General features: G+C 41.4%; 1 long non-coding RNA gene and 1 pseudogene across 2 annotated transcripts in view; both read right to left on the reverse strand.

Annotated features, from left to right (window-relative positions):
• The window catches only part of LOC309625552, a 276,776-nt gene that overhangs the window by 122,770 nt on the left and 131,123 nt on the right, over nucleotides 1-22,883 (reverse strand). The gene's annotated exons all lie outside the window — the stretch shown is intronic.
• On the reverse strand, nucleotides 6,354-14,777 carry LOC309626288 (protein lin-28 homolog A pseudogene; annotated as a pseudogene). The gene has a single exon. The product of its transcript is annotated as a protein lin-28 homolog A pseudogene (transcript).

Consider the following 22,883-nt stretch of genomic DNA (forward strand, 5'->3'; position numbering starts at 1 on the left):
CAGCATTCAATCTAGCAGATAGAAAGGAGCTCTGAGAAATTGCACAACATTAAAAGAACTTTTATAGGCAAAAGAGAGTGGGACAAAGAAGTAATACTAGGCAGAAAAGCAGATTGGTTATTGCAAGTTTACTTTCCTTAGGAGAATGACAGGGGTCTATCAGGCAGATGACTTCACTGGTGCTGATCAGGTGATTCTTTGTTGACTGGTTTAAGATTCCACTCCTGAGAGAGCAGAAACTGTAATTAAGTCTCAGCTTGGCGAGGTGGGAGCTTAGTAGATGCAACTCCATGTTGGGTCTTGTTTGTCTTGTTTTTAACACCCTTTTGAAATAATTCATAAGATTTATTAATACATTATCATGAATGATTTATTTTTGTTAACAAACAAACAAAACAGAGTGAAACAAGTATAGCCCTATAAGGGAAAGTGTGAAATGCAGTGAGAGTAAACCAGCTGGTGAGAAAGCAGGGTTTTTGCGGTTTATGCAAATATTAGGAAAATGGGTCACTGCCAATTCTACCCCACATTAAGTCATATGCCACAAGATAATTTCAGTTGTTTTGCTCCTCCCTCAGAAAGCACTAAGAAGAACTCATGCCTTTTAATAAAGCAGGCTTCTATAAAATGTCAATTGCTTTTTTGTTTTTTATAAGCATTTTGCTTTATCAACAAAAATGGAGCATCCTTTACTGAGGCGGCAAATAGAGTCATTGTTCTTATCTGCACAGGCACTCAGAGACAAAGTGGGAAAGCAGATCAGAGCCTAGAGAGAGGACAGTGGGAGACAATCCTGAGAAATTCTGAGTTAGGCTTGGATGAGACTTGAAAACAAGACCAACACCTTCAGAGATGTCACACATCATGCCTTTTCTCTGCGTAAGCTTGTGCTTCTCCTCCACTGAGGGGGAACGTTTGTTTCTCTGCTCCCTTGAATCTGAGCTGGTCTGGGACTGAATTGACCAACAGAATATAGCAGAAGTGACACTAAGCCAGTTCTTCACTTAGCTTTTAGGAGAAGTGGTCATTCCTGATCTTTCCTTTTGGAAACCAGCCACCATGTAAAAAGTGAAACCACCTTGAGATCACCATGCACAAGAAGCTCACAGCATGTATAGAAGCCGTGGAGAAAGATGCCACATGGTGAAGTCCTGACCTCAGTCCAGCCCAGCAACCAGCTGAATCCAGCCAAGTGAGTGACTGGTAGGTGTCATGTGAAACAGGAAAACCACATTGCTGAGCCCTTCCTGAATCATGAGCAAAGTAATATGGTTGTTTCTAAGCAAGTAGGTGTTGGGGGAATTTTGTTATGTAAGCTCAAAATCAAAACCTCTAGCTTCAGATAAGATCGTCAGATAAAAATGCAGTAAAGCTAAGTATGGTAAATTCTGGGCTTGTTTCTTCTGCTCTGTATTGCAGGGGGCTATAAACCTACGAACATTCCAGTTTGCCTGGCCAGCTGGATTCTGATTAGGTTCAGTCACTTGGAGATACTGACAGAAGTTTGGAAGGTAGGAGGAAGAGGTAATTTTTCTTTTTCTCTTTTCGGGAATAGTGACTGACCCCAGGCTCCAGTGTCTTTGGCATTTCCAACAGAGGTAACAGGAGCTGTCCATGCACTTCTGTAGTACCAGCAGCTGAGGCAGTGTTGTAAATAAGTACATGCTTCAATAGTGGCCACCACAAGTGGCTGAGTGACTGCAGACTTAGCAGCCTGGGTGGTTCTGGCTGTATTATCTGCGGACTCCAAAATGTCAGCAGTAAGATGCTCCTAAGTCTGCTAATGCCACCTCCTTCCTCTTTGCTCCTCTATCCCTTCATCTATTAGAAATTCCTGAAGTGTTTTCTATTGTTGAGCTAGACATCCACATACACAGTTTTTGTAGCCCACAGTGCTTTCAGGAAACAGACACTCAAAGATGAAAATTTGAGATACATTATCTTTCCCTGGGCATAAACACAGTAATGACCTCATTATCAGTTGAAAATGAAATGCTGTTAGTTCCTATATGCAGTAATAACATATTTACTTAAATTATAACCTGGCATTACCTGGAATAATAGGTCTATTGAACGTAAGGTATTCAATCAACTACAGTGATGGTGGGCTGGCTATTTCTGATTGCACTGGAGAGTTACATAAAGAAAATGAGTTACTGAAGGCTTTAAACTCTCAACTCAAGATATGGTCAGAGGGCTAGAGATCTGTTACTGTGGTCCTCAGGCAACCCATTATCTTTTATAGAAATAAGTAATAAGAGGTACAACTGAAAATCAGGCCCATAATTTGATTCTGCAAGTTGCAGAATTACAACATAAGTTAGATTCATAGCCTCTCCATATCACTTAAGTGAAACTCAAGGTAGTGATTAAGAAAGAATGGAACCCCAATGCATGCAGTGGGGATATTTGATTTGGCTCAGATGAACAGAGAATTATAAAGCCCAAATTTCTTTGAGCTTTTTCTTGCCAGTGGAAATAGTCCCTCCCATTGTCTGAAGGAAGCCAGGCTTCCCTTGCTTGAAGAGTCAATCAGTGTTTTTAAGACTTTAATGTGCATAAGAATCACCGGAGTACCTTGTTAATATGCATGTTTTGACTCAGTAGGTCTTGGGCGTACCCTGAAATTCTGCATTTCTAGAAAGCTCCCAGAGGAAGCCAATGCTGCTGGTTCACAGACCACATTTTGCACCAAGGGACTCACTATGGACCTTATCCATTAAAGTTACCTTTCAAGGAGATGCCAATTCTACACCAGGTCCACCCTCACCACCCTTCAAAGCTTCCAGACCCCAAACTGGAATTCAATCTCAGCCCAGCCCAGGAGGTCAGGTATGATTCAGCATGAGACAGTTTAGACATTGAAATAATTGTAAGATTATGCCACTTTATATTAGAAGAAAGGTAAGGAATATGTGTGGGAATGGATCCTAAGATTGCTAGACCAAGGAGACAGAAGATAATGTTGGGGGTCAAACTTGTCGATATGGATCTATGTCATATAGATATAGTTTGAGAATCTGGGAATGGCTATAAGTCCAAGTTTGCTTGGTTAGTTGACTGAAACCTGAACCAGCAGTGACCTGCCTCCATTGAGGTTGTAAAACCATACAACCACAGTAGAGGGTAGATTAACATCTTTAGGGCATTAGGTAAATCGTCATGTTGGAGTGGGATTTATCAAATGTGAACACACACCTGCCCATCCACTGGGTCCCCTAGACAGGTCCAGAAAATGTTTCCTTGATTAAGGGATTGAGAAATGCACTGGTAAAGAGAGCACCAGCTGCTTGAAAACCCTTTGGTAGCAGTCTTCCACAAGCCAGGGCCCCTGAGAAAAGCCACGAGGGTTCTTGATTCAATGGGAATCTTGGAATCCCAGAGTGTAAGAGTCCAAGAAGCAGACACAGCAGGAAAAAGGTGAGCTCAGTTACTGAAGCAGTGCTGGAGCAACAGGAATCTTTGGCAGTGGTGTCCTAGGAATGAAATCGATGGGCTGTCTACTGGAGTATTATTTGATATGTACAATTAAGAAACTCTAGGTCTGGTGGCCAGAAACTTGGCTTGAGTCACTACAATGGACTGTATTGCCTGTGGTCGAGTACCAAGAGCCAAGTCAGTTCCCAGTCTCTTTCCACTGAAGGAAGGATAGACTGAGTCCACCTGAGGAAGGACCCTGCGGCACTGCCACAAGAATAGGTTGTACGTACGTGCCCAACCCTTCCCCCAGAGGACCTATGGGCATTTATTCTGTTGACTTACTGGCTTTGATTTGACACTCATCCCTTCCTGCAGTTGTGATAGGGATGGAATAGGAAGGTTATACAGGTAGTTGTAGACATCCCAGTAGGGGATTATAGATAGAGAGGGAAACCTAGGGAACTTTGGGAGACCACAGTTAAGTTAATGATTGCTCAAGAAAGCTATTGGAACTTCGAGGAATGAAGCAGGCTTACTTAACTGTAAAACATGAGATATGCCCCCAGGTCATTAAGTGAAAGAAAAAAAAATGTTACCACCCTTCTGCTGATTTGAATAAGTGCTATGACAGACCTAGTTTGACCTCATAGGGTCAGACACTCTCCTGCCCCATACAAAGGAGGAGTGAGTGATGTATGTCTACTCGAAGAATGAAGAAGGCAGTCTTTTTCCCCTCCCCCACTTTCCTTTGATTATAAAAATGTAGCCCACTTAATCCTCGGGGCAGAGCCCCCTCGCCTGCCAACTTGCATCTCTCACAAGCGTCCTATATTAATAGATCTACTTCTCGCCTATCACTTTGCCTCTCGCTGAATTCCTTCTGTGCTGAGACACATAGAACCTAAGCCTCAGTAACTCCAGACACCAGGTGAGTGAATCTAATTAAAAGACCGTGGGTTCAAGTCCCAATCTGGGTTTAGGCTGGGTTCAAGTCCCGCCACGTGGGTTCAAGTCCCAATCTGAGGTGCACAGTTTCAGTTAGGCAGCTCGGAATTATTAGTATTAATGTTGTTGTTGTTATTTGTTTTTCCTGCTCCTCCAGTACTTTTGTGTGGTTCACTGGAGCTGGAAATAAATGAAGTTTTGGCCTAAGTTTATCTCAAAGTGGTTCCAGTGGGTGTGAACTTACCTGATTTTGTTATGTATAATTCAAATTTCCTACTTGACAAATGACACTATCATATTGCCCCCTGAATCTTGGAGTGGGGGCTACTGTGGTCAGAAAAGACAAAATGGTAGCCCCTGGAAGTTCCCCTCCTTACAAAGGTAGTAAACCAAAAGTGATGCTGCATCCTAGGGAGAATTAGGGAGGTTAGTGCCACCAACAAAGACTTGCAAGATGCAGAAGTTGTCCTGTCATACGTCTAATTATTAACTCATCTACTTGACCTGTGCAAAAGGCACATGTTTCTGCATTCCCTTACTTCCCTGGTTAGTAACTGTTTGAATCTGCTCTTTTGTATTCTGGAAGATCTAGGAGGCTGAAGCCTTTAGCCTGAAAATAAGAAACCAGACATGGAAAGGTTTTTGTACATGGGAGGGCACCATAAGGTCCTGCTTGGTTTCGTATGCATAGAAAGGAAGATTTTATTCCCATCTTGGAAATGGCTTAGAAGCTGGGAAGGTTTCACGGCCCTTTCCACTTCCGAAAATTTGAATTTGCAAGGAGTGCTTACCTCAACCTAACCACGCGTGTGATTCCATCCGGAAGCTGATTCCATGCCTCATTAACCCATGTCATGGAAGCTGGTTAGGTGAACGGATCTTCCCTCACTGTCTACATCCCTGTGCAAACCTCTGTTAAAGCTGTATTTCTATTTGGAGACCTCTTATTTCTTTGACTCCGGCCTAGTGATTCCTACTTCAGGAAGATTCTTGCTTCCCTCTCCCGTGTCCTCAAACATCAGCTGCTCCTGGGGCGGCTCTTCCAGGCTCTTTCTCACCTCTTCCTCGCTAGCTCTCTATCCTCCTGCCAGAAACACTTAGTGGGAGGCAGAAAGCAGTGAATTGGCCAGCGCATTAGAATTCCCTGTGTAAAAGAAATGCTAATTATGTAATTAAGTGAGGTGATGGAAGTGTTACCTAACCCTATTGTGGTAATCATTTCACAATATATGTGTATCAAATCATCATGTTGTACACCTTAAACTTACACAATATTATAATGTCATTTATAAGCTATATAATGTCATCATAAAACTGAGAAGAAAATAAAATAGAATTCCTTTGTCTAATAGAGTTTGACCAATAAATATTATAATTTATTGTGATATTTTAAATGAATTATATCAAGGGCAAAAATAACAATACTGTTTACACAATCTGGATTTCCCGGGTTTATGAATTACAGGGTGGCAGGGCGGGTCTTCAAGCTCACGACCACCCGTCATGAATTCCAGCTTTCAACAATTATATTTAGTCTTCTTGCTAAGACGGATCTAAATTTACTTAACGGTGAATTTCTTAAACCTGGATTCTAAAAGTTTCACCGTTTCCCACACCGGGAGTCGAACCCGGGCCGCCTGGGTGAAAACCAGGAATCCTAACCGCTAGACCATGTGGGAGCCGATACTACCACTTTTACGAGCAAGTCAATTGAATCATTCCCGTCTGCTTCCGCTTTCGTTGCTCTGTCCCGCCTTCGTGTCGAAGCGGCCTTCTGCGCCTGCGCAGATCTTCCGCGCTCGGGACTTCTGGTCTGGTCTGGGCTGCGCTGCTTTTCTGCGCGTGGAGCCTGGAACCCGGCTCGGGAGTCTACGGCCTGCCCAGACCCCTCACACCCCGCCTCGGGGAGCCGATCCCGCACACTCAGTCCCCGGGAGGCCGCTTCCGACCCCCACCCACCCCGCCCAGGGAGCCGCCCCCGACCCTGCACACCCAGCCCGGGGAGCCTATGACCTAAATTTCTAAAAACCTGTTAGAAGGCTCCGCAGTGAGATTTGAGAAAAGAATGGTTTGAGTAACTCACAGAGCAGGTTGTGAGCCTGGCTCCCAGGTCTCAGTTTCCCGGGTTTGACGCTGAGGGTAACTTTTATTAGATCAGATTTTTACAATCATGATGTTTAAGGTCATGGGGCTTTTAAGTGGAATTTTGCACTTAGAAGGCAATGCATGAAGCTCAGAATAGCTCCTGGGGAACGTTTTGGGGCAAAAGACCTTTAGAGACTACCGTTTTTAAGATCTTGTTTAGGGATGGCCTTACATCAATAAAACTAAAACAAAACACCCCAAACCGTAAAGGAAGAATCCATACATTGCACTACTTTAACAACTCATACCTTGGGGGAAAAAAGTAAAAAAACAAACTACTGACTGGGAGATAAACATGTACACCCCACCTAAGAGATTGGTGTCCCATATAGAAGGAAACTACATATGATTTATAGGAAGACAAATACTGCAATATAAAAGTGAGAACTTGTGAAAAGGCCACTTGGAGAGGAACCCCAAGGCTAAAATGCATCTGAAAAAAATCTCAAACCTCACTGGCTCCAGACTAGCATTAGGCCAAAAAGCAAGTGTGAAATGTCAAAAGCTGGCAAGTATGTGGGAAAAAGGAAGTTCTTGGAAACTCATAAAACTTGATCAGGGAGGCAAGCTGTCACGATTTCCTGAACCTGCTTATGACCAAGCAATTCTATTTTTAAATTTTTGTAAAACCGGTATGTTCTGGAATTGCCTCTCAGTGAACACGAAGAAATGCTGCTATGAAAGTAATAGGCAGACCATAGGGAGGATAAAGGGCCAGCATCACCCTAAGCAAAAATCAGGGAAGGGGGGAGATTCTTTAAGAATTTCAAATGTCTGTGTGATTAAAAAAAAAAAAAAATTCTTAATAATTGAAAATATTTGTGGGATGAAAAGGACCATACATAATGTCTACCGATGAGCCACAGACTGGAAGAAAATGTTTGATAGGAAAATGTGACTATCCTTACTATATACAAGGGAAAAAACCTTAGCAGCTTAGCTCCCTGGGAAAAAACCCACAGGGAAAGGGGATTGAGAGAGGAGGAGTTCTGATTAGTCGATAAATTGGGGAATAGCTCAGTCTTGCTTGTAACCATGGCAATACAATTTAAAACAATGCTAATATATCCAGGGTTAGGGAGGAAGTGAGGACACAAACTCAATGGAAATGGCCATAGCCCCTCTCTGGGGCTGCAGCCCAGGCTTCTCTTTCCCATGGATCATCCACGCCTGAATTGAGAGTCTTCCCAGGCCTTGCAGGAGGGGCCAAGAGCCACAAGATGGCATGAGAGTGGCCCCTGGCTTTCACTGTGTGGCGGTCACTTGCCAACCACCAACACATACATTGCATTGTTACGTCTAGAAATTGTTTTATTGCACTGAGTCATGGTAATTTGGGGCTTGTTAGTACTTCACTAAATAATGCCTTAGGTTACTAAAATAGGGACAACAGTCATGGAAAAGAATTTTCTCGTAGGTGATTAAGAGACTTTTTTGGTTTTGTTTTTGGTAAAAACAAGTACAGCAGGAAAGCTTGAATATTTTGCTTTTTTACAGAGCAGTGTGTCAGGATTCATATCTTCTGTTTGATACTATAAACTGAAGTAATTTTTGAAAAAATTAGTAGTTAATATCTCACATTTCTATCTTTTATTGCATATTTGATGGATTTTTAATAATTTAGACTTAAGAAACTTTTAGATCTGAAATGTAACCTTGGGGATATGCAAGGCCAGAACCTCAAAAATATCCAGGAGCTTAAAATAACTTGCCCCAAATCATCCAACTAATAGATTTAGTGAAGTTCTTTGGGAGATCATCATGGGTTGACTCCATGATAAGGATAATATTAGAATATGTTGAAATGAATGAAATCTAGAAAGCAATTTCTCTATAAAGAGATGGGAAATTACAGGGACACTATACATTCTGAATAAAAAGTTACTAAATTCCAATGTCTTTAAATGAGTTGGGAGGTGTAATATTAAGACAGGCTGGGACCTAGGACCTGGGACCTGGGACCCTTTGCTGCAGTGCTTGTACCTGGACAAACGTCTCCTTGAGCAACAAAATACAAAGAAACTATGAGGGACTAAAAATAACTAAGTGCATGAATGTGCACTTGGGGCAAATTATGAACAATAAGATACAAAAAGACCAGAAACCCAATTGCCACTTCTGAGATGTCAGGAGAAAATCAGGGTACTGTGCATGATCCCTGCACAGAGTACCACCAAGGGAGTGAGCAGACCACCTAAGCCATCCCTCCAGCCCAATCCATGGATCTGCCCCATTCCTCACCCCATTTAAGGGACCAGCTCCCCACCCTTCACAGGGAGCGAGCAAGGGAAACTGTTACTTGTTTTCTCATGCTTCAGTGAGTACCAGTAAAGCCTTGCCTGAATTTCTCATCTGGCCCGTTATCAGTTTCTATTGATTGAAGAGTCCAAGAACCTGGGTCAGTAACAATATTACTGGTAATAAATTTTTTATTAACTTGGATAACCTGAAGGTTAAAGTAGAATAATATGAATAGCTTGTGTGCGTGTGTTTGTGCATGTAAATTTCTCCTGCCTTTTGATGTCAGATATCTCTGGCATAAATCCTAAATCCAAAAACTGACTAGCTGTTAATTTTTGGAAAAAGTACTGAATCTTTGAATATGAGTTCTCCCCCTTCACCCCACCAGTAACAATATATAACAGCGAGTCATTGTGAGGGCAAGTTCTTAGCATCCAGCCCGAAGTGAAGGTGGTACTTGCCCAGTGTTAGTTGCCAGTGGTCACTGTCACCCCCAGAGGCTCTGGCAGAAGGCGTTGATCTGGCCACCCTCACTCAGCTACACAACAGGATAGATCCATACCTCCTCTACTGATGGATCTTCTGGGTGATTGATTCTCCAGCTGGTGTTTAGTTCTGATTGAGGAAGTTACCTGCATTTCACCATTACTCGCTCCAGCTGCCCAGACCACTGGAAGGAAGCTACAGTGATTGCTGGAGTGTACATGGCCAATATTTGGCCTTCCTTTTTGGAGAGATTTTGTGCATTCTCTCTGCATTTGGATGTGTGCTCTTTCCCTTCTGCTCGCCTTCTTTCTTTCTTTCTTTTTTTTTCAGTACCAATAAGTCTTTATTCATTGTATTTTCCCAAGGAAAAGAAGGGGAAGGGAAAAGGGTCAGCATGTGTGTTACAAAATGATAGCAAATGGGAAAGGAAGTACCTGGCACAGCAAAATCAACCGTCAAATAAACACTGCCCAGATGGGGTTGCCAAAGCCCAAGGGGGCTCAGTCTCCTGCAGTTCAGTAATGAGGGGAAGGGATGAGGAAAAGAACAGACAGGTACATGCTTTTCTACCCTCCCACCCCATAAATTCAAGATTTCACACAAAGCTTTGGTTTCTATTAGTAAACATGGAGTTACATTCGTCCGTCTCCTATTAAACAATCTTGTGGCCACTTTGACATAAGTTTCTTGCACCTGCATGAAAGTTCCTGAGGGACTTGGATATACATTCATCTTTCCTTTCGTGGTCTCCCAACCCCACTTTCTACATGGAAGGCCCCCTCATTGCTCCTTCCTACCCTAGGATTAGAGATTAAATCCATCCAAAGACAGCAGTCTGTCTGGCATGAATCACATCAAGGAATTGTCATGACTCAGGAGATTGGGAACAAGGGATGGAGAGTTCTTAGCTTCTTCAGGATTTCTGCACAAGTCATTTAATCGCAGATACCCCACAAATTAAACATATAGGTGTATGGGCTATTTTTTAGGGGGGGTACGAAGGGGGAAAGAAGAGGGGGTAGGAATCCAGTTTTTAGGACAGAAGATCTTGTTCGAAATAGGAAATAGAGGAAGGGGAACACAAAAGAAAGTGTGGCTCAAGACCCCCCACTTCAAGAAGAGGGGCCCCCAAGCTTATGTTTCAGATCTTTTTGGCTGGTGCAGAACCTTTTGTCAAAGATGCTTTGGCTATTTTTCTCAATATAACAAGAAGTTTGTAAACACTAAAACCCCAAAAGAACATGGAGAAGACCAACACATTATAGTTACACAAACTAGGCCACCTAGCAATCACCAAATCAGCTACTTGTGAAGTCCTATGAAGCCCAGACAAATACAATAACTAGAGGGGGGCAGCAACTGGGGAGACAAAAACCCAGGATCAGACACACATCACCCAATGCGTTCTCTTTCATTTGCCCCCTTACAACACAGTGAGGTAGGTTTGCAGTGATCTCACAGCATGTAAATGAAACCCCCTTTTCTCCTTTAGCTACCATGACACTAATAACTGTTGCAGCAGGGCAGGACACTGGCTCTGGGAACCACAAAGAAGCCATCACTAAAGGTGTCTCTGGAAGTCAAGGGGGAAAAGCCCAGAATTGTTAAAGGTTAAGGATCTTGTCCTTGCTTCATATGTCCATCCCTGGGCAGCTCAAGATGGGTACAGAGGCATCGTTCTTAAAACTGGTCCCTACCAACTCACATTTTTTACAAAAATGCACACAATACACCCTATTGTGCATGGTAGGCCTAGCCCAATCCAGTGAAGGATGGATTTGGTATGTAAAGCAAGTCAGTGCTCTGGAATTAGAGGTCTGGAACAGGAATCCTTTATCACACATACAGATGACCTCTGCCTAATCTTGGCTTCTCCTCTCTGCACCTTTTACCTGGACCAGCCTCTCCTAACCTCTCTGCACCACCTTTTCCTATTCAGATCAATTTCCAGTCTTTCAGTAGAAGGAGACCAAGTCATGGGGCAACCCAGTTAAAACCTAGTCTCCCATGAAACATTGAAGATGGCGGGGTTTCAAGAGGACACTATGGCAGAAAAGCCAGTTCTAATTGACAAAAATGAGGTAGTTCAATAGGCTGTACACTCCAAAGAGTTGTTCTCTCTGGTGATACAGCAACAAAAAATATTCCTGCTGTGCAGACCCGGAGCTGCTGCCGACTTATCCCTGAGATTGCTCACGTACCTGAGAATACAGTGCAGGAATGAGGGCCTTAGATTAAAATACACAAAAATACAAAACCAGAATATTTACATTATGAAAAAATAAAGTTAAAATGCACAAGATACGTCATTCGCACACAGCCAGTGCAGTTGGCATCCTGAAGAAAGTGGGACCCAAGGTACAGTCATCCAAGGGAGCAAATAAATAAAATTGTATTGGCCCAGAATTGGGTGGGAATGAGCTTAGAAGCAGCAGGTCAACAGCTGTGCCCATAACCACCCCTTTTGCCTATCATCACAACCCACTGCTTGGGACAGTTCTCAGCACTCCATCCCAAGAGGGGGTTATGAGGAGACAAGATGTGGAAAACCCTGCCTTACCCCTGAGATATTTCCTCCCACAGACGGTGGTGGCTTGTGGGTTTAGGTCTTTCAATCTGGTCTCATGCTTAATCTTTTCACTCTGGCATGGGAAATATTATTCCATATCCTTATTTAAGAGTAAAACAACTTTCCTATCCAGGCCACTTTCAAAAGCTGGAGATTCTGGGGGTGGAGACTCAGATAAAGCATGCAGGGAGGGTTACCCCCCAAAGCCCTCACGTGCATTTGGATAGAGCATGATTGGAGTTACTTTGCCTCACCCCTTCTCCCAAACCAAAGGGGAAGAGGGGGTGATGCTACGAACCAGCCTGAGATATATGACAGTGCCAACTGCCCCCTACCCACCCTGTCCCCACTTTCTCCACTCTACCGATTGATGCCTGTTCCTCAAAACTTTCTGATCACAGAAGGATAGCCCCCACCCGCTGTGGCTCAATTCTGGGCCTCTGGGAGCATGGCAGGGCTATGGATCTCTTCTTCCTCCTCCCAAAAGTAGGCTGGCTTTCCCTGTGAGCTGAGAGCTTGCTGGGCCTTCAGTGGACACGAGGCTACCATATGGTTGATGCTCTGGCAGAAGTGGCACTTCTTGGGCTGGGGTGGCCATTTGCATTCCTTGGCATGATGGTCTAGACCTCCACAGTTGTAGCACATATCTCCCTTTGATCTGCATTTCTAAATGTTCTTCCCTTTGGGCCACCTCTCACTTCCAATACAGGACACCCCACCAGGGCTGGTGACTTGGATAGATTCCAGGCCCTTGGCAGACTTCTTAAAGGTGAACTCCATGGCCTCACCCTCCTTCAGGCTCCAGAAGCCCTCCATGTGCAGCTTACTCTGGTGCACAAAGACATCCACGGGGGGGTCGAGTGTGACCCTGGGGCGGGCGGTCATGGCTAGGAAGCTGAATCCCATGCACACGTTGAACCACTTACATGTGCCGGCACCATGAAAGCAGCTGCGGCTCCTCGGTGGCCCCGGCCGTGGACTCTGGCACCTCCTCTGGCCCCTTGGTGCAGCCACCTGCAAACTGCTGGTTTGACATGGAGCCCATGGTAGTTGGCAGAGCCCGAGGCCCCGGGCCCCTGGTCAGGAAGCTACTGGCCCCAGAGAAGTCCAGAGGCAAAGGGGTGGCTCGGAGAATAGGCTGCTACATCTTCCCTGGCACAATAGCAGTGGGGGGGCCCACGGCTGTTTTTGGCTTGCTTTGTTTTTCTGGACTGTGGCAGTGCTTCTTCTCTTTATTATTTATTTGACAGTTGTTTAAGGCCTTGCATTTTCATCATCTTTTCATAAGTATACTTTAAAAAACTTTAAATAGAACTGCAAGCATCTTGGGGTAAGACTGTGATTGAACTGTTTTTCTGCTCTGTCCACACCAAGTACAACACAGATATGCAACATTTTTGATTGGTTTATTTCCTTTTCAATGATAGTAAGCAAGATTATGGAAATCATTTTTGAGCAACTTGAAATTTCTCAACTTGTGTTTTAAAAAATGTGTCCAGTTGGTAAAGGAGACAGTGACCACCTTCACTCTTGCTCTAAAAAATAAACAAAATAAAACAAAAAAACTGGCATTGTTTCTAAAAAGCATATTTGGTTATTCTCCAAGCCAAAACAGACTACTATTTAAAAGGTAATTGTTCATTATATTGGATTAACCATACGAAATTGCCAATAATCCACTGGTTTTGATTCACAGAAAAATAGACAAGATGAAAAGTAAGAGGGATACGTACCAGATGAAGGAACAAGTTAAAACCCCAGAAAAACAACTAAATGAAGTGGAGACAGGCGACATTCCAGAAAAAGAATTCAGAATAATGATACTGAAGATGATCCAGGACCTCGGAAAAGGAATGGAGGCAAAGATTGAGAGGATGCAAGAAATGTTTAACAAAGACCTAGAAGAATTAAAGAACAAACAAACAGAGATGAACAATACAATAACTGAAATGAAAACTACACTAGAAGGACTCAATAGCAGAATAACTGAGGCAGAAGAATGATAAGTGACCTGGAAGACAGAATGGTGGAATTCACTGCTGCGGAACAGAATAAAGAAAAAAGAATGAAAAGAAATGAAGACGGCCTAAGAGACCTCTGGGACGACATTAAATGCAACAACATTTGCATTATAGGGGTCCCAGAAGGAGAAGAGAGAGAGAAAGGACCAGAGAAAATATTTGAAGAGATTATGGTCGAAAACTTCCCTAACACGGGAAAGGAAATAGCCACCCAAGTCCAGGAAGTGCAGAGAGTCCCAGACAGGATAAAACCAAGGAGAAACATGCCGAGACACATAGTAATCAAATTGGCAAAACTTAAAGACAAAGAAAAATTATTGAAAGCAGCAAGGGAAAAATGACAAATAATATACAAGGGAACTCCCATAAGGGTGACAGCTGATTTCTCAGCAGAAACTCTACAAGCCAGAAGGGAATGGTATGATATACTTAAAGTGATGAAAGGGAAGAATGTACAACCAAGATTAATTTACCAGGCAAGGATCTCATTCAGATTTGACAGAGAAATCAAAAGCTTTACAGACAAGCAAAAGCTAAGAGAATTCAGCACCACAAAACCAGCTCTACAACAAATGCTAAAGGAACTTCTCTAAGTGGGAAACACAAGAGAAGAAAAAGACCTACTAAAATAAACCCAAAACAATTAAGAAAATGGTAATAGGAACATACATATGGATAATTACCTTAAAAATGAATGGATTAAATGCTCCAACCAAAAGACACAGGCTTGAAGAATGGATAAAAAACCAAGACCCATATATACGCTATCTACAAGAGACCCACTTCAGACCTAGGGACACACACAGACTGAAAGTGAGGGGATGGAAAAAGATATTCCATGCAAATGGAAATCGAAAGAAAGCTGCAGTAGCAATACTCATATCAGATAAAATAGACTTTAAAATAAAGAATGTTACAAGAGACAAGGAAGGACACTACATAATGATCAAGGGATCAAACCAAGAAGAAGATTAACGATTATAAATATATATGCACCTGACATAGGAGCACCTCAATACATAAGGCAACTGCTAACAGCTATAGAAGAGGAAATCGACAGTAGCACAATAATAGTGGGGGACTTTAACACCTCACTTACACCAATGGACAGATCATCCAAAATGAAAATAAATAAGGAAACAGAAGCTTTAAATGACACAATAGAGCAGATAGGTTTAATTGATATTTATAGGACATTTCATCCAAAAACAGCAGAATACACTTTCTACTCAAGTGCACATGGAACATTCTCCAGGATAGATCACATCTTGGGTCACAAATCAAGCCTCAGTAAATTTAAGAAAATTGAAATCATATCAAGCATCTTTTCTGACCACAATGCTATGAGATTAGAAATGAATTACAGTGGAAAAAACGTAAAAAACACAAACACATGGAGGTTAAACAATACATAACTAAATAACCAAGAGATCACTGAAGAAATCATAGAGGAACTCAAAAACTACCTAGAGACAAATGACAATGAAAACACGACGATCCAAAACCTATGGGATGCACCAAAAGCAGTTCTAAGAGGGAAGTTTATACCTATACAAGCCTACCTCAAGAAACAAGAAAAATCTCAAATAAACAATCTAACCTTACACCTAAAGGAACTAGAGAAAGAAGAACAAACAAAACCCAAAGTTAGCAGAAGGAAAGAAATCAAAAAGATCAGAGCAGAAATAAATGAAATAGAAACAAAGAAAAGAATAACAAAGATCAATAAAACTAAAAGCTGGTACTTTGAAAAGATAAACAAAATTGATAAGCCATTAGCCAGACTCATCAAGGAAAAGAGGGAGAGGACTCAAATCAATAGAATTAGAAATGAAAAAGGAGAAGTTACAACAGACACTGCAGAAATACAAAGCATCCTAAGAGACTACTACAAGCAATTCTATGCCAATAAAATGGACAACCTGGAAGAAATAGACAAATTCTTAGAAAGGTATAACCTTCCAAGACTGAACCAGGAAGAAATAGAAAATATGAACAGACAAATCACAAGTAATGAAATTGAAACTGTGATTAAAAATCTTCCAACAAGCAAAAGTCCAGGACCAGATGGCTTCACAGGTGAATTCTATCAAACATTTAGAGAAGAGCTAACACCCATCTTTTTCAAACTCTTCCAAAAAATTGCAGAGGAAGGAACACTCCCAAACTCATTCTATGAGGCCACTATCACCCTGATACCAAAACCAGACAAAGATACTACAGAAAAAGAAAATTACAGACCAATATCACTGATGAATATAGATGCAAAAATTCTCAACAAAATACTAGCAAACAGAATCCAGCAACACATTAAAAGTATCATACACCATGGTCAAGTGGGATTTATCCCAGGGATGCAAGGATTCTTCAATATATGCAAATCAATCAATGTGATACACCATATTAACAAACTGAAGGATAAAAACCATATGATCATCTCAATAGATGCAGAAAAACCTTCTGACAAAATTCAACATCCATTTCTGCTAAAAACTCTCCAGAAAGTGGGCATAGAGGGAACCTACCTCAACATAATAAAGGCCGTATATGGCAAACCCACAGTAAACATCATTCTCAATGGAGAAAAACTGAAAGCATTTCCTCTAGGATCAGGAACAAGGTAAGGATGTCCACTCTCACCACTATGATTCACCAGAATTTTGGAAGTCCTAGCCATGGAAATCAGAGAAGAAAAAGAAATAAAAGGAATACAAATTGGAAAAGAAGAAGTAAAACTGTCACTGTTTGCAGATGACATGATACTATACATAGAGAATCCTAAAGATGCCATGAGAAAACTACTAGTGCTAATCAATGAATCTGGTAAAGTTGCAGGATACAAAATTACTGCATAGAAATCTCTTGCATTCCTATACACGAATGATGGAAAATTTGAAAGAGAAATTAAGGAAACACTCCCATTTACCATTGCAACAAAAAGAATAAAATACTTAGGAATAAACTTACCTAGGGAGACAAAAGACCTGTATGCTGAAAACGATAAGACACTGATGAAAGAAATTAAAGATGATACCAACAGATGGAGAGATATACCATATTCATGGATTGGAAGAATCAATATTGTGAAAATGACTATACTACCCAAAGCAATCTACAGATTCAATGCAATCCCTATCAAATTACCAATGGCATTTTTTACGGAACTAGAACCAAAAATCTTAAAATTTGTACGGAGACACAAAAGACCCCAAATAGCCAAAGCAGTTTTGAGGGAAAAAAACGGAGCTGGAGGAATCACACTCCTTGGCTTCAGACTATACTACAGAGCTACAGTAATCAAGACAATATGGTACTGGCACAGAAACAGAAACATAGATCAATGGAACGAGATAGAAAGCCCAGAGTTAAACCCACGCACCTATGGTCAACTAATCTATGACAAAGGAGGCAAGGATATACAATGGAGAAAACACAGTCTCTTCAATAACTAGTACTGGGAAAACTGGACAGCTACATTTAAAAGAATGAAATTAGAACACTCCCTAACACCATACACAAAAATAATCTCAAAATGGATTAGAGACCTAAATGTAAGACCGGACACTATAAAACTCTTAGAGGAAAACATAGGAAGGACACTCTTTGTCATAAACCACAGCAAGAGCTTTTTTGATCCACCTCCTAGGGTAATGGAAATAAAAACAAAAATAAACAAATGGGGCCTAATGAAACTTCAAAGCTTTTGCACAGCAAAGGAAACCATAAACAAGATGAAAAGACAACCCTCAGAATGGGAGAAAATATTTGCCAATGAATCAATGGACAAAGGATCAATCTCCAAAATATATAAACAGCTCATGCAGCTCAATATTATAAAACCAAACAACCCAATCCAAAAATAGGCTGAAGACCTAAATAGACATTTCTCCAAAGAAGACATACAGATGGCCAAGAAGCACATGAAAAGCTGCTCAACATCACTAATTATTAGAGAAATGCAAATCAAAACTACAATGAGGTATCACCTCACACCAGTTAGAATGGGCATCATCAGAAAATCTACAGACAACAAATGCTGGAGAGGGTGTGGAGAAAAGGGAACCCTCTTGCACTGTTGGTGGGAATGTAAATTGATACAGCCACTATAGAGAACAATATGGAGGTTCCTTAAAAAACTAAAAACAGAACTACCATACTACCCAGCAATCCCACTACTGGGCATATATCCAGAGAAAACCATAATTCAAAAAGACACATGCACCCGAATGTTCATTGCAGCACTATTTACAATAGCTAGGTCATGGAAGCAACCTAAATGCCCATCGACAGATGAATGGATAAAGAAGATTTGGTACATATATACAATGGAATATTACTCAGCCATAAAAAGGAATGAAATTGGGTCATTTGTTGAGACGTCGATGTATGTAGAGACTGTCATATAGAGTGAAATACGTCAGAAAGAGAAAAACAGATATCGTATATTAACGCATGTATGTGGAACCTAGAAAAATCGTACAGATGAACCGGTTTACAGGGCAGAAGTTGAGACACAGATGTAGAGAACAAACTTATGGACACCAAAGGGGGAGAGCCATGGCAGGGGTGGTGGGGTGGTGGTGTGATGAATTGGGCGATTGAGATTGACATTTATACACTGATGTGTATAAAACTGATGACTAATAAGAAGCTGCTGTATAAAAAAAAAAAATGTGCCTTCTTGATAAAATGTTTAAAATAAGAAAAAAATAAAAATAAAAAAATAAAAATCACACACACACGAAAATAATAATCCTCTTTTTTGATTTACTACAATGGAAATTCCATATATTTCTAAGGCAATTCTTCTTCCTCTTACTGTGAGCACTCAGATTCACCCACCGCATTAACAGGAGAGAGTTAATAGAAAGCGTGCTGTTAAAATCTGAGTTTTTCCAACATCAAGAGAAACAAAAAATTATACTTGCTTCTAGGATATAGATGCTTTGCTTTTTAAAGTGTTACTGAGCTCACGTTTGGCTACTTGCAGCTCAAAAGCCATTAATTGAGAGGCAATTGTCAGTAGAAAAGAAAGGTGCTTTATTCAGGAAAGCCACAACCTGGGGGGAAGGTGGACTCATGTTCTGAGACCAACTCTGAAGATTCTGCTCAGCCATGACAATTTTTAAAGGGAGAAAGTGGAAACAATTTCAGTTAATCATTAAGGTAGGAGGTCAGATTCTTCATCATTTTTCCATTGCATGCAGACCTGCCGCTTTCTCCTGATCTTCCTTTGGATGCTAACTTGACCGCATGGTTCCGCTGCACATTTGCTAAAGGGGAAGCTGGGGGTAGAGAGTTAGTCATACTTTAACTACTTAATTCTCTATTCTTACTCCTTTTAATCCAGGAAAGGAATCAACAGGTTAGGCAAGGCATTGTGTACATTCAGTGGAGCAGAATGTACAGTCAGGAGTTAGGTTAAATGTTACCTAGTGATCTCACTTTTATGATTAAGGTTTATGGAAAACAGGATGAACAAACAGAAAAAGGGGCAAAAGAGCTGCTTACAAAAGTAACAGTGCAAAGATGAAAGTCTAGCAGGTAATATTTATTCTAGAAGGGCTGCGGTGTTGGAAAAGAGCAGTCATAGATTATTTGCTTAATAAATCTATTCTGGGTTTGTAAGAGCAGAGTTAAAATGTGATTGACAGCTTCAACTTTATTTAAATCGATGAGAATTCCCAAATTGTTAGGGGCAGTAAATATTCCTTTACACATATAAAAAGAATTTGTGGATTCATCTCTAAAATGTGAACTCTCCTAAAATAAGTTGCATTTCAAAGTATGTTAAAAACCCAGTCATCAGGGCTTCCCTGGTGGTGCAGTGGTTGAGAATCTGCCTGCCAATGCAGGGGACACGAGTTCGAGCCCTGGTCTGGGAAGATTCCACATGCCGCGGAGCAACTAGGCCCGTGAGCCACAACTACTGAGCCTGCGCGTCTGGATCCTGTGCCCCGCAACGAGAGGCCACGATAGTGATGAGGCCCGCACACTGCAATGAAGAGTGGCCCCTGCTTGCCGCAGCTAGAGGAAGCCCTTGCACAGAAATGAAGACCCAACACAGCCAAAAAAATAAATAAATAATAATTAAAGGTGCTAATAATTAAAAAAAAAAGATGCATGCACCCCAGTGTTCACTGCAGCACTGTTAAAAACAAAAAACCAAAAAACCCCCAAAAAAACCCAGTCATCATTTAGGAGAATTAGCGAGTGATTGAAGAGATTGCTGAACCAGTAGAAAAAAATGTGACTTTATAGTGATGCTGTCTGGATTTTGAAGGAATAAAGCTGGCAGGAAAATAACTCTTGGGAGAGCACAGGGTAAGCAGAAGCCTGTTCAAGTTCATGGAGCTTAGAGCTTGGTCAAGTGTTGGGATTCATTTAAAGAAAAAAGAATACAAAATTGTGACTACAATATTTTTATGAAAGTATTATTGGTAATGTCATATAAATTTTTGATATTGCTGTCAAATTAAGGAGACTGCTGTTTCAGTTCTCCTGTTTCTGAATTATAAAATTTCAAGGTATTTCATTTATTCCCTAGACCAATGATCAGTTTGTTATCATGTCTCATTGCAGCAGCATCTTCAAAGGATTTTCTGTCTTTGCAATCTTTGTTGAAAAAAGTATTTTGTGTCAAATCAGTGAGGAATTTATTTTTCCAATGAACTCATATGGTTTGCTCCTTTTCATTAACTGGATTATCAAATAATCCAAGAGTTTATCACTCTTTTGTGAAATGTTCTGTTAATGAATTATTGCTTTGGTATGATTTATGTGCTGTTTCATATGATGTGTCGAAAGTTCATCAAATATCCCACGATGTGATCTACTGTATTGGAATGCACAAAACACACACCTTCACACACAGATATCTATTCACGGCTTGTAGCATGGCTATGAGTTTCTGTTTGACAATCAGGAATTCTTCTAAGTTCTATTACTTCTGATTCCTATCCAGAAAAGTATTTGGGGGTGTTTGAATATTGTTCAAGTATATACATCAAGCATATTCCTAAAAGGAGACCTATGGTAATCACATCTTCTACCTAAAATTTTACACGTCTGGTAATTGGAAGAATTTTCCACAGACTGGCTTCTGGCTCTGTCCATGTCACATATGATTGTCTAAGACATTCCACAGGCCACTCCCAGGAATGTGAAAGGGACCAGTGCAAAGGGAAGTTCCTGAAGCTTAAGCCTCATTCACTTCTTGGAAATTCACCTCTGGCTGTAAACAGGACTCAAGTCTGTCACTTTCCTCCCTCTGTCCCATCAACAGAGCACTAGTTCCAGCCTTCATTGGGTCACTCCAGAATTACTGAGAAAGCTGCCTACCTGGATTCTCTGTACCTTGGGTTTGCTTCTTATCTATTATGATTATGTTAGTCCACCACTTAAAACCTTTCCATGGTTATTAATCATGTAAGATCAAATGGTTATTCAGAAAGGTCATTAACATGCCAACACACAGCCTCATTTCTCTATGATTTGGATTCTTTGTAGTTTCTCTTAATGTGCCCTAAGCTTGAAAACTCCTTTCCTTTATGTGTGCTGGTATATTTCTGCTAAAATGTCCTCTTCTCCCCACTTTGTGCACCTTACCTAAGGATTATCTACTTCTCTGCCAAGACTCAGCTTGAATCTTACCTTATTAGGACATTTTCCTGGAACCAAGCTCTGCCCCCTGCCCACCCCCAACTCACACCCCCACTGGACAATTCCCTCCATCCTGCCACCACTTACCTTGTACACATCCTTGTAATTCACTTCCCACCCTATAGTATGATTAGTTAATGCTAATTGTTGCCCTGTGTCTATTCCCCAAAACTTTAGTTTTGAGAAAGGGAAAAAATAGCCCCAGATGTCCAGACAGCTGGCCATGTTATTCTCCTGGTGGACTTAAGCAATCTTATAGAACACCAGCCTCAGACAAGGTCCCTCTGAGGCCACTTCACAGTGATGTGAAATACAGACAAAAAATGTCCCTGCGCCACACACAAAATAACAAACACCCCCTCTTTTGGCTGAAATGAGTGGCTTCAATTTCTTGATCAATTACAATCTTTATCCTCTTCTAGTCTGGGCTGCCTTCCCCTGGATAAGATGAATTGGGATACCCAGTTAGAGAACTGCCTCTGCTTTCTGGCATCCCAAACAGGACAGACTCCTGCTTCCTCTGACCCTCTCTTGACTCACCCAGCCAGAACCCAAATCATACACTGAGTTCTTTCCAGCAGCCTCTCATGGAGATGCCATGATTCCCTATAGTGCACGTTCTCTCACCACAAGGAATAGTCAAACCAACTTGTCCAACTACAGGGATGCTGCTGGTGGTCTTTGGTGGAGGGCACTGACAGAAATAGAAGTTCTGGGAGCTTCTTGCCTTGCCTGGCAGGCTTGGCCCAGTGATGATGTCCACATCTGAGGCCCTGTGCCTCCACCTACACCAGGTGCCACCTGCCCTGGCAGGAAGGTAAGTTCATGCTGAGTTAAACTTCTCTCTTTCCTTGAAGCCTTTTGGCATTGGGTTTGTTATGTTTTCTTAGGAATCAGGTCACTTGGGATTTTGTTATTAGGCCAGGTTTGCATTGTTCTTTGGCAAAACTGTTTTTAGGTCCTAACACCTGCTAGTCTAGTGGCCTGTCTGTTTTTTGAATTTAGTTTTGTCTGCTTGAAACCAGGATATTTTGTCTGGCCCCAGTAGGTGATGTGTGGTCTTTGTCAAGCTCCAGAGATACAGAAATACACAAGAGCTGTCCTTACAGACTCTTGGCAGTTTTTGTGGGGTCTTTTCAGTATAAACCATACCTCCTCCAGTCTGACCTTTGCCTTTCTTATGCTTTATCATTAGGAGTCCAATTCTTGTGCATATCTTTCTAACTGGCACAATTACACAAAAACAATTTGAAACCACAGAGGCCACTTTAGAGAATGTTTAATATGGATGAAATTGTTCATTTGAGCAGCACCTTAGAACAAAAGGAAACAAAATTCCAACTGTTCAATAGTCTGCTTTCTTTAATTGGTCCAAGGAGGCAACTTAGGGCCAA

The sequence above is a fragment of the Balaenoptera borealis genome (assembly GCF_965194805.1).
Source record: "Balaenoptera borealis genome assembly, chromosome: 3".
NCBI classification, from domain to species: Eukaryota; Metazoa; Chordata; class Mammalia; order Artiodactyla; family Balaenopteridae; genus Balaenoptera; species Balaenoptera borealis.